Below are 12,480 nucleotides of genomic sequence, written 5' to 3'. Positions count from 1 at the left end.
ATTCGTGACGCTGACACTCATCTTACCAATTTATTAGTTGGCTTCTTTCTTAGAACTATAGACAGAGGTAAGACAAAATTGGGTCACTCTCTAGCTACCTGATATTACGTATTTTGACACTTGGTTTTTTGTTTATGTCTCTCATGTATTTTTCTGTATTTTTTCTTTTTGAAACTATTTGCATGTGGTGCTTATCGTGCGGGCAGGGTGCCATGCTTGGGCCCTCCCACATAATCTATCTGTATCCTTCTTTCTTTTTAATATATTAGCCTTTGGGCTTTCTCAATATATATCTATATGTATGTGTGTGTGTGCGCGCGTGCATGCATGCGTGTGTCAGAGGAAATTCAAACTTCCGACCTGAGGGGTTTTATACCGTGGACCCCAACTAACAGACAAGCGTACGTGACACAATCTTTTGTATACATATATATAGTAGCGATTCGAGTACCACCTCCTTAAGGCCAATTGTGTCAGAGGAAATTCAAACTTCCGACCTGAGGGGTTTTATACCGTGGACCCCAACTAACAGACAAGCGTACGTGACACAATCTTTTGTATACATATATATAGTAGCGATTCGAGTACCACCTCCTTAAGGCCAATTGTGTCAGAGGAAATTCAAACTTCCGACCTGAGGGGTTTTATACCGTGGACCCCAACTAACAGACAAGCGTACGTGACACAATCTTTTGTATGTATATATATATATATATATATATATATATATATATATAAGTTAATGTATTAACTAGAAAGAAAGATAGAGATATAATGTGATGAATGACCCAAACATGACACTCTGCTCATAACAAAACCACAAGGAGTTCCACAACTAGAAAACACTGAAAAATACATTTGAGACATAAAGAAAAAGCCTAAAAATGCAAAAATACTTAGTCTCAGGTGGCTGGAGAGCAACCCCATTTGGTTTTGTCTCTGCCTCTGGTTCTAGGAAAGGAGCAAGCTCATAAGTTGGTAAGATGATTGCCATTGCCAGTAGTAACCAATGTATTATCCAATATGTTCCCGAGCTGGAGTCGACCTCCATTCTTCTTCTTCCTCCTGTAATAGACTTGTCATTCCTCTTCCGAAGATTGACTCACCTGATCTTGGTCTAAAGTGTGTTGGTGATGTACAAATTGTTTGACATTAGAAGCAACTACATGTTGTACCAACTGATCTGTTATTGGATCAAAGGAACACTCTCGTGTGTCTTGGTATATGAGTGAGTCTTCAATAACAATGGGTGGTATGAGCACAACCGGATCTGTAGTTGTAGTATGTTATTCTTCTTCAGGAACTGCGGTGTTGGGAAAAAGATCGGTTTGCATCTTCTCAACAGGGATAGTAGGTGGTTGTTCTTTAGCGATATTTGGCCTTAGATGAGGATGTAAACGATAGCAAATAATAGAGCTGTGACCAAACATACTACAATGAGAGCAATAAGGAGGATGTGGTTCCATTTCAACCTTTTGCCAATACCCGTTGTGCATAGTGCCAATCCATATTTTCATCTGGAGCTGGTTGAGTGAGGAGCTGGTTGAGTGAAATCTCTCTCAATTAATACACTAGTCACAGAGTGTCTAGTGACAACAAACGTAGAACTACCCACGTTGAGAGACTTATCGTAAACAGTTGCTAAAGAGTAGAAGATTTCCATGTTGAACAGATGTAATTTTAACCCCAGAAACTTTATCCAAACAGGAATGATAGGGGACTCCATTTTTGAATCAATTTTTAGGGGACTCCATTTTTGAATCAAAACTGACAGCCCACTTCAGAATTTTCATAAAACGATTGTCAATATTGATAGCTTTTCGATAGAAAATGCAAGTGTAAACGACATCATGAGATAATCGAATAAGTATATGTTTACCGTCAAGTAGGCCAATGTTTCAACTGTCCAATAGTTTCATAGTATTAAACTCCTTCCTAATGATCTCCAGTTTTGGGTGACCATAAAGGAATTTCCTCGTTAGATAGAAACACCAAGAGGATGCGAGAGTACCAGTTTCAACCTCTGTGAGAATAAGTGCAGACTTCTCATTTTTTTTCCAAGCTTTTTAATAAAAGTCTGATCACCTCCATCTTCAAGAGCCTTACTTTTCGATAGAAAATGCAAGTGTAAACGACATCATGAGATAATCGAATAAGTATATGTTTACCGTCAAGTAGGCCAATGTTTCAACTGTCCAATAGTTTCATAGTATTAAACTCCTTCCTAATGATCTCCAGTTTTGGGTGACCATAAAGGAATTTCCTCATTAGATAGAAACACCAAGAGGATGCGAGAGTACCAGTTTCAACCTCTGTGAGAATAAGTGCAGACTTCTCATTTTTTTTCCAAGCTTTTTAATAAAAGTCTGATCACCTCCATCTTCAAGAGCCTTATGGAAAGATTCTGGAACATTGCAGGACTTACCGATAGCAAAATTAGGAGCTGAACCTGGAGGAGGGGCCTGAGCAGGAAAGTCGGCGGCAAGAGCATTTGCATAGGAATGGAGCGTCGATGCCATCTCCCTCACAAGACAAAGAAATAGTCTGACGGGCAGGAAGCGAACAGACATGCGAACAGGAAACCTTCTGCCGGGCAGGAAGCGAGCGGAAAAGCGCCCTTCTGCGAACAAGAAACCTCAGACAGGGAACGCAGATGAAACCGCAGCTCGAAACCGGAGCTTGGAAAGGGAAACATCGCCGAAGCACTTCGTCGAAGACGACAAACGCAGAGCTCATTGTCGTCGTCGAGTGTCGTCTTCGAGCACCAGAGAAAACATTGACGACCGAAGGAATCAAACCAGGGTTTCGCAGCAGAGCAGATGGCGACTGATATTTGTGTTGACAATGATATATATATATATATATATATATATGAGTATATCACATTTTGACTTACTACAAGAAAATAAAAAAAAAATATATAAAACTGATTTTGGAAAGCTATTAACAATCTGGTCGGACTAGCAATTGGTTTTTAAGCAAGATTAAATAGTTTTATAACCATCTTAGTTTTGGGTTTGTTTTGTAATTTCAATTCCTTTTATTCTTATTATTCTTGTCTTTTCTAGAGTTGCACATACTTTTATATACCAATTACGACATATTTATCTCCGTATGTATCTTGAAATAGGGGCTGTTAATATATCTGTTAGGCACGTCAATGAACTGATTGAATATATCTTCCTCTCAAGTAATGACAATGTTGGGACAGAGGTTGTTCCCTCTGGGCATCCGGAGGCAACTTATCCTTTTCAAGATGATAAAGTGCCAGAGGAAAATACTTCAGTTGTTGAGCTAGAGCATTGTAGAACTATAAGTTCCATTCAACCAAGTGATTGGTTATTAAGTAAAACTGATAGAGGAGCATCTGATACAACTAATTTATATATATATATATATATATATATTTTTTGAAAGCCCAAATGAGCTAATAGATTAAATAGAAAGAAAGATACAGATACAATTTGTGGGAGTGTCCAAGCATGATACCCTGCTCACACAAAAACCACAAATGGTTCCAAAATTAGAAAAAAATAGAAAAATACATTAGATACTTAAATAAAAAGCCTAACAGTGCCGAAATACATAGTATCAAGTGACTTGGGAGCTATCCAATTTGGTCTTGCCTCTGCCTCTAGTTGTATGGTAGGAGCTGAATGCCCAAAAGTGCTAATAGATTAAATAGAAAGAAAGATACAAATACAATGTGTGGGAGAGTCCAAACATGATACCCTGCTCACACAAAAATCACAAATGGTTCCAAAAATAGAAAAAAAACAGAAAAATACATTAGATACTTAAATAAAAAGCCTAACAGTGCCGAAATACATAGTATCAAGTGACTTGGGAGCTATCCAATTTGGTCTTGCCTCTGCCTCTAGTTGTATGGTAGGAGCTGAATGCCCAAAAGTGCTAATAGATTAAATAGAAAGAAAGATACAAATACAATGTGTGGGAGAGTCCAAGCATGATACCCTGCTCACACAAAAACCACAAATGGTTCCAAAATTAGAAAAAAAACAGAAAAATACATTCGATACTTAAATAAAAAGTTTAACAGTGCCGAAATACATAATATCAGGTGGCTTGAGAGCGACCCAATTTGGTCTTGCCTCTGCCTCTAGTTGTATGGTAGGAGCAAACTAATAAGCTAGTGAGATGATTGTCATTGCCAGTAGTAACTAATGTATCACCCAATATGTTCCTGAGCTGGAGTCGGCGTCCATTCTTCTTCTTCCTCCTGGAATAGACCTGTCATTCCTCCGAAGAATCAGTCTGATGGGGTGTAGAGCTGAGGCAGAAGGATTACCAATCGTAGTACTCACAATAGGTTCTAGTATATGTGAAGTATGAGTTGTCTCAACACCAGATACTTCCTGAAGAAGTGGAGCGACGAGACTCTCCTGATTTTCAGTCTGAACATTATCATTTGTAATTATTAGTCAATCAGTATTATTTTCAATAGGGTTTGAAGGTGCCAACATCACATCACTCGCAGTAAGATACTTCCTAAAGAAGTGGAGCGACGAGGCTCTTCTGATTATCAGTCTGAACATTATCATTTGTAATTATTAGTCAATCAGCATTATTTTCAGGCATCAAACACCTGTCTGGTAGTATCCTCCCCAGGTGGAACTAACATTATTTTCAATGGGGTTTGAAGGTGCCAACATCACATCACTCGCAGTAACAATAACAACAGTGTCATGGGCGGTTCCTCAAGGGCATCAAACACCTCATGTCTGGTAGTATCCTCCCCAGGTGGAACTAAAATGTCCAGAGCTGTGGGGTTAGACCCATATTCACTTTAACCTTAGATTTCAAATTAGGATGAAACTTGTGGCATTTATCAAGGACATGACCAAACGTCTTACAGTGGGTATAATATGGGGGTCTGTTCTCCATGGTACTTTGTTGCCAATAACCATTACAGGTTGTGCCTAGCCAGATTTCAATAACATCAGGTAAATTAATATTCCTTTCCACAAGTATTCTGACCATCGAGGGTACTTTGTTGCCAATAACCATTACAAGTTGTGCCTAACCAGATTTCAGTAACATCAGGCAAAGTAATATTCCTTTCCACAAGTATTCTGACCATCGAGGGTCTGATTAAATTGAAAGTAGACATATCTAGCTTCAAAGGATCCCCAAGGATGACCTCAATAAAGTAGAGAACTTGATGACAAAAAAAATGCAGCTTGAGATCATGTAAACTAAACCATACCGGTACAGTGAGAATTTCATGATTTAGGTCGAAATCCGAAGACTAATTGAGTAGCTTTATAGGTTTACCAGCAATAGGTCAAAATCCGGAGACTAATTGAGTAGCTTTATAGGTTTACCAGCAATGTTAAGATATTTTTTAGAGAAAATCTGAGTGTAGTCTTCAGATACGGTTAACTGAATCAAAACATGTCTCTCATCCATAAGCCCCACTTTCCACTTTCATGCTAATTTGAGGTCATAAAAAATTTTCCGAATAACCTCCATAGGTGGGTGTTTCTATTGAAATTTTCCAATGAGAACAAACTTAAATTTGTCAGTCATGGTTAAAATTTCTGACTCAGAGAAAAAAAAGTACTATCGTTCCACTTTTCTTGCTTGCATTCTTAATAAAGTGACAGTCACATATACCATCACGATTTTTCTTATAACTTGAGAAGAACAAAACCGCCGTCTCTCCCTAAGGATTACCCACAACGTGGGCAAAAGAGGTTTTGCCAGGTTCAACTGAAGAAGAAGGAAGCTCCATTACAGCAAGTAGAAGCCCTGCAAGTCGGGCAGAGGACCGAAAAGGTCGGGGCGCTGCGCAGAAGACAGTAAACCGCAGATGAGCTCGACAGAGTCGAAACCTTAATTCGACAAAAGCCGTGCAAAAGAATTATATATATTAAAAAAATGACCAGAGGCTATTATAGGAGCCTCCAACTACCCTTAATGTGCATAACAATTTGAGTACCACCTCCTTAAGACCAATATTACAAGAGGGGATTCGAACCCTCGACTTGAAAGGTCTTCTACCGTGGATGCCAACCAACAGACCAGAGTATGCAACACAATATATACACACACGCACATGCACACACGCACACGCACGCGCTTGCACGCACGGACGGTAAGGTTAAATAGTTTTCTGGCGATCTTAATTTTGGGTTTGTTTTCAAATTTAATTTCCATTTATTCTTAATATTCTCCTCTCTTCTAGATTTGTCCATTGTTTTATATACCAATTACCACATATTTAATCTTCGTATGTATCCTGAAGTAGTGGCTAATAATATATCTGTTAGGTATGCCAATGAACTGATTGAATTCATCTCTCTCAAGTATTGACAATTTTGGGATAGAGGTTGTTCCCTCTGGGCCTTTGGAGGCAACTTATCCTTTTCAAGATGAAGTGCCAGAGGAAAATATTTCAGTTGTTGAGCTACAACATAGTCGAACTATAAGTCACATTCAACCAAGTGATTTGTTATTATGTAAAGCTGAAAGAGGAGCATCTGAAACAAAGAAGCACAAAATCGAATAAAACAAAACCTTTTATTCTCTCCGCTTAGCCTTTTTTTCTTTCTGTTCTAATTCTTCTTCTTCCGTTAACAAAGCACCGAAACCACACAAAAACAGTCACCTTTTTCCTTCCCTTAAATCTTCACCGTCACACTTAGGAATTAGTTTAATTCCTTGTATCTTTTGCTTGCATTTAAAGATGGTGGGAGCAGTTGAGCAATGAAGTGGAGGGACCTTTATTCAGTTTTGTGAAACGACAAAGAGTGGGGCGTTGTTTCACGAAACAGAGGTAGGAACCTTTTTTTTTCGTAACGAGTTCCACATCAACAAATATCCCACTTGGAGACTGATACACATGCTACAATGTCTTTTCCTCAAACTGATATCCTCCTCTGGTAGCGTTGCCCTTTTCTTCAAATGTGATGTCCTCCACCTCTGCAACTCAAGACCCTGTTTTTAGGCTAAAAGACCAACTGAAGCTGCACAACTTCAATTTCTCAAGTGTAACACCATTTGTCAACATATCAGCAGGGTTCTTGTTTACATAAATTTTCTCAAGCGACAACTGTCCGTCATCCAATAATGACCGTTTGAAGTGATACCTGATCTGAATGTACTTGGTCTTGGACTGAAATGCTGGATTCCTGACAAGAAATATGATGCTCTGACTATCACTGTAGAGAATGCCATTTTGATTCTTCTTGCTCAATTCTTCCAAGAGGCCCTGTAGCCATATCATCTCTTTTGCAGCCTCTGACACTGCTATATACTCAGCTTCTGTATTAGACAAAGAAATTGTCTTCTGCAGATTAAAACCCCATGACATTGCTGTGCCACCAATAATATAAATATAGCCCGTAGTACTTCTTCTGGTATCAATGTCCCCAGCGAGATCAGCATCAACATGACCCTGTACCTCTGAACTCTTTCCTGAGAAACACAAGCTAGTTTCTAAAGAGTCTCTTAGGTACCTCAAGATCCACTTTGTAGCTTTCCAATGTTCATTTTCTGGATTACTTATGTATGTATCTGCTAACAACTCTCACTGCATGGGCAATATCCGGTCCGGTACACGGTCCGGTACAAATCATAAAATACATAAGTGACCAATAGCTGAAGCGTAACGGTACAAACCATAAAATACATAAGTGACCAATAGCTGAAGCGTAAGGAACCTTACTCATGTAGTCTCGTTCTTTCTCTGACTTAGGTGACTGCTTCTAACTGAGTCTAAAGTCAACGTCCAAGGGTGTGCCAACTGGTTTGACCTTATCAATATTGAACCTTTAAGTACCTCTTTCATGTACTCATCCCGAGAGAGTCTCAACGTGCCTTTGACTTTATCTCTGACAATTCTCATGCCATGGATTTGCTTTGTCGCTCCCAAATCCTTCATTGCAAAGTGCTCTGACATCTGCCCCTTCAGATTATTGATCTCATCAATACTAGCCCCTGCAATAAGCATGTTATCCGCATATAACAGTTAAATAATATAAGAATTGTCAAAATGCTTGACATAATAGAAATGATCTGCTGTACCCTGTACTGTGCATAAAATTATCAAATTTCTTATACCAGTGTCTAGGAGTTTGCTTCAAGGTATACAAGCTCTTCTTCAGTCTACAAACCCAATCTTCCTTTTCTTGTACCACGAACTCTTCAGGTTATTGTATGTAGATGTCTTCTTCAAGATCTCCATGAAGAAAGATTGTTTTCATATCTAACTATTTAAGGAAGAGATCTTCAGTAGCCACCATAATAATATCATTCTGATGGTTGTGAGCTTCACCACAGGAGAGGAAATCTCGGAATAATCAATACCATATTTCTGCTGAACGCCTTTTTCAATAAGTCTAGCATTGTACCTCTTACTGTTATCATGCTCAGTCTTCATCTGATACACCCACTTGTTGTGTAATGCCTATATCTGTTAGCTTCCAAGTCTGATTTTCTCACAGAGAATCCATCTCCTCCTTCATGGCAAGCTCTCACCTGCTCGAATTTTCATCTTGCAAAGTTTCTTCATAACTCTCAGATTCTCCACCATCTGTCAGCAGAATGTAGTTTAAAGTTGGAGAGCTTCCAAGTCTGATTTTTTCACAGAGAATCCATCTCCTTCATGGCAAGCTCCTACTTGCTCGAATTTTCATCTTGCAAGGTTTCTTCATAGCTCTCAGATTCTCCATTATCTATCAGTTGAATGTAGTTTAAAGTTGGAGAGTAACGTTGTGGAGAACGTCTAGTCCTTTCTGACCTGCGAATTGCAATTTTAGGACTCATCTGAAAATGACTGTGAAACAATAGGAATAGGTGTCCCAGATCCACTCTCCTCATCACCTGTATGTCTGCCTTGTACTGTGACATCCGATAAATCATCAAATCTTACCAATTTAGATTTGTACAATGCTGTTCCAGAAATTGTACTGGACTTGTCCTTGTACATAACATTCTCATTGAAAATCACGTTCCTTTTATGATCTTCCGACCTTGATTATCCCAGAAATGATATCCAAATGCATCATCTCCTTAATTATCCCAGAAATGATATCCAAATGCATCATCTCCATAGCCAATAAAATAACATTTCTTTGATTTAGCTTCAAGCTTACTTCGAGCATCAAAATTAATTAGAACATAAGAAAGACATTCAAAAGTTTTAAGGTAAGAAAATTTGACATCTATCCCACTCTAGATCTCCTAAGGTAATTCACAATTTAATAGAACAGATAACCCCCTGCTAATCAAATAAACTGCAGTGCTGACTACTTCTGCTAAGAAAATAGGTGGTAGTCCGGCATACAATCTCATGTTTCTAGCCCGCTCATTAATGATCCTGTTCATGCGCTCTGCAACACTTTTTTTCTATGGTGTCCCTGGAATGGTCTTCTCTATTCTGATGCCTTGAGCTGCACAATACTTCTTGAACCCACCATCAATTTACTCACCACCATTACCAGACCTCAGACATTTCAGTTTTAAGGCTGTCCCTGTCTCAACCATGATTTTACAAGTCCTGAACACACTAAATACATCTGATTTATGTTTCAAGAAATAAACCCATACCTTTCCCATACCTTTCTGCTATGATTTTCTGCTATGATCATCAATGAATGTGATGTAGTAATGAGAGACTCCAAGAGATGCCACTGAAGAACGTCCTCACACATCTGTGTGTACAAGATCCAACTTTCCTGCCTTTGACATCCTGTTACTTTTCAAGAAACTGATATTCCTCTATTTTCTCATAATACAACTCTCACACATACTGAGATCAACTGACTTCAGTTATGATAGCTTACCTCTGGAATAATGTTCCTTCATACCCCTCTGACTCATGTGCCCAAGTCTGCAATGCCATAACTCTATTGGGCTCTCTGCAACAGTAGTATCAACACTGTTAATTAAATCAGTTGTCATATATAGCGTACCTGTTTTCTTACCTCGAGCCAGTACCAAAGCTCCTTTAGTAACGTTACAGGTGATGTCTGAGAACACTACTGAATGTTCACACTCATCAAACTGCCCAACAGAAATGAGGTCTTCTTCAGTTCAGGAATGTGTCTGATCTTTTGCAGAGTTCACTTGTTCTTGTTTGAAAGTGCAATGTAAATATCTCCCATTCATTCCACGTTCAAAGCTCTCCATCTGCCAGATATACCTTCCTAAAATCACTTGCAACATAATTCTACATCAATTTTCGATGGAAAGTTGTATGAAATGAAGCCCCTGAATCCAGTGTTCAGTCACAAACAGAACTATGAACTGCCAACAGTAGTGCATCCTGCGCTTCTTCAGTTTTTACATTTGCGCTGTCATTTTTCGTCTTCTTAGGATTTATGCAGTTCCTACTTATGTTGTCAGTTTTGCCACAATTTTAGCAAGTTACTTGTTTATCAGGTCTTAATTTGTTTCTGCTTCTATTCTTTGATTTTGATCTTCCTCTGTTTGAGTTCTTGTTCTATGATTTTCCTCTGGAATCAATATTTAATGCCAAACTCAAACCTGAGATCTCGCCAAAATATTTTCTGCACACCTCTTCAGCCAAAATTAAATCACGAATATCACCATATTTCAATTTAAATTTAGTTGGAGAATTACTGACAACTATCCTCATAGCTTCTTAACTGTTTGACAATGAAACCAATAAGATCAGTGCACATATCTCATCGTCAAATTTAATTTCCATAGACGATAACTGATTTGTGATCGTATTAAAATAATTCAGACATTGTACAACAGACGACCTTCCACTATCTTCAAATTGAATAACTTTTTCATCAAATATACTTTGTTATTCGCCGATGGCTTTTCATACATACTTGACAGGTCTGTCAGGAGATCTGCAGTAGCCTTTTTCCTTGACGACATTGGGTGCAACGGATCTTGACATGGTCAATCGAATAACCCTTAGAACTTGTTTATCCAACAAATTCCATTTAGCCTCATCCATCCTTTCCGGTCTTTTCCCCAATAACGGAAGATGAAGTTTCTTCCCATAAAGATAGTCCTTTATATGCATCCTCCAATAATCAAAATCTGTGCCATCAATATCTCGATCCCTGAAACTTTCACTTCTTCTGCAGCCATCATTCTTTCTCAGATCCGAATCATGACTCTGATATCACTTGTTGTGGTATATAAAATAAAATAGAATGATCGACAAGGAAGCGAAAAACAGAGCGAAAAAATTCACAAAACTAGAAAACACAGCGGAACACATAGATTTATTTGGTTCGACAAATTGCCTATGTCCGCAGAGTTGCATAGGATTTTATTACTTGTGGAATTTACACATTGTTGATCACGTCGACGATTACAAGAAAACACACTTTCTTTCTTTCTCCACAGATTTACTTGGTTCGACAAGTTGCCTATGTCTGCGGAGTTGCATATGATTTTATTACTTGAGAAATTTACACACTATTGATCACGTCGATGATTACAAGAAAACGCACTTTTCTTTCTTTCTCCCCGTAAATCAAGGAAGAAAAATGCGGAGAACAACGAAGAAGAAAACCGAATAAAACAAAACATTTTATTCTCTCCGCCTAGCCTTTGTCTCTTCCCGTAATTCTAATTCTTCTTCTTCTGTTAACAAAGCACTGAAGCCACACAAAAAACAATCACCTTATTCTTTCCATTATATCTTCACCATCACACTTAGGAATTAATTTTATTCCTTTTGTCTTCTGCTTGCATTTAAGGATGGCGGGAGCAGTTGAGCAATGAAGAGGCCGAACTTTCATTCAGTTTCGTGAAACGACAAAGGGTGGGTGGTTGTTTCGCGAAACAGAGGTCGGAACCTTTTTTTTTTTGTAATGAGCTCCACACTAACAAGTGGGTTCAGTAAAGCGGGAACTGTTCCAGTTTAACCCGTTGCCCAAAACCCTGATGCTGTGAGGCAATTCAGATCCCATCCAATAAAGGTAAAGTAATGTCTCATTCAATCAAAACTCTGGTTTCAGAAGGCCGACTCAGATTAACTGTGGGAATATCAGTGTTGAGAACCATAGCTAAGGAGAAGAGTTCGTGTTTGAAGAGATGGAACTTCAGACTTGGAAGCGCAGCAATATAGGAATGGTAGGAGGTTCATTGAGAGGATCAAAATCGACCGCCCATTTTAAAACTTTCATCACACGGTCATCTATTCGAACGAGTATTCTTCAAACAAATGAGCATAGTCTACATCATCTGATAATTGGATAACAATATGCATACCATCCAATTTACTAATCTTATATATATATATGTATTTATTTATTTATTTATTTATATATGTATCACATTTCGTCTTACTAAAAGGAAAAAAAAATGAAAACTAATTTTGGAAAGCTATTAACAATCAGGTTGGACTAGCAACTGGTTCTTAAGCAAGGTTAAATAGTTATTTAGCCATCTTAGTTTTGGGTTTGTTTTGTAATTTCATTTCCTTTTATTCTTATTATTCTCGTCTTTTCTAGATTTGTTCAT

At 38.3% G+C, this 12,480-nt stretch overlaps 1 protein-coding gene across 4 annotated transcripts in view; it reads left to right on the top strand.

Moving 5' to 3' along the window:
• Positions 1-12,480, top strand: part of LOC110027981 — a 98,560-nt gene that overhangs the window by 16,527 nt on the left and 69,553 nt on the right. The gene's annotated exons all lie outside the window — the stretch shown is intronic.

This window comes from Phalaenopsis equestris, unplaced genomic scaffold (genome assembly GCF_001263595.1).
Source record: "Phalaenopsis equestris unplaced genomic scaffold, ASM126359v1 Scaffold000473, whole genome shotgun sequence".
Classification (NCBI taxonomy): domain Eukaryota; kingdom Viridiplantae; phylum Streptophyta; class Magnoliopsida; order Asparagales; family Orchidaceae; genus Phalaenopsis; species Phalaenopsis equestris.
Note: the sequence above shows the minus strand (reverse complement) of the source record. Positions and strands in the feature narration are given on the sequence as shown.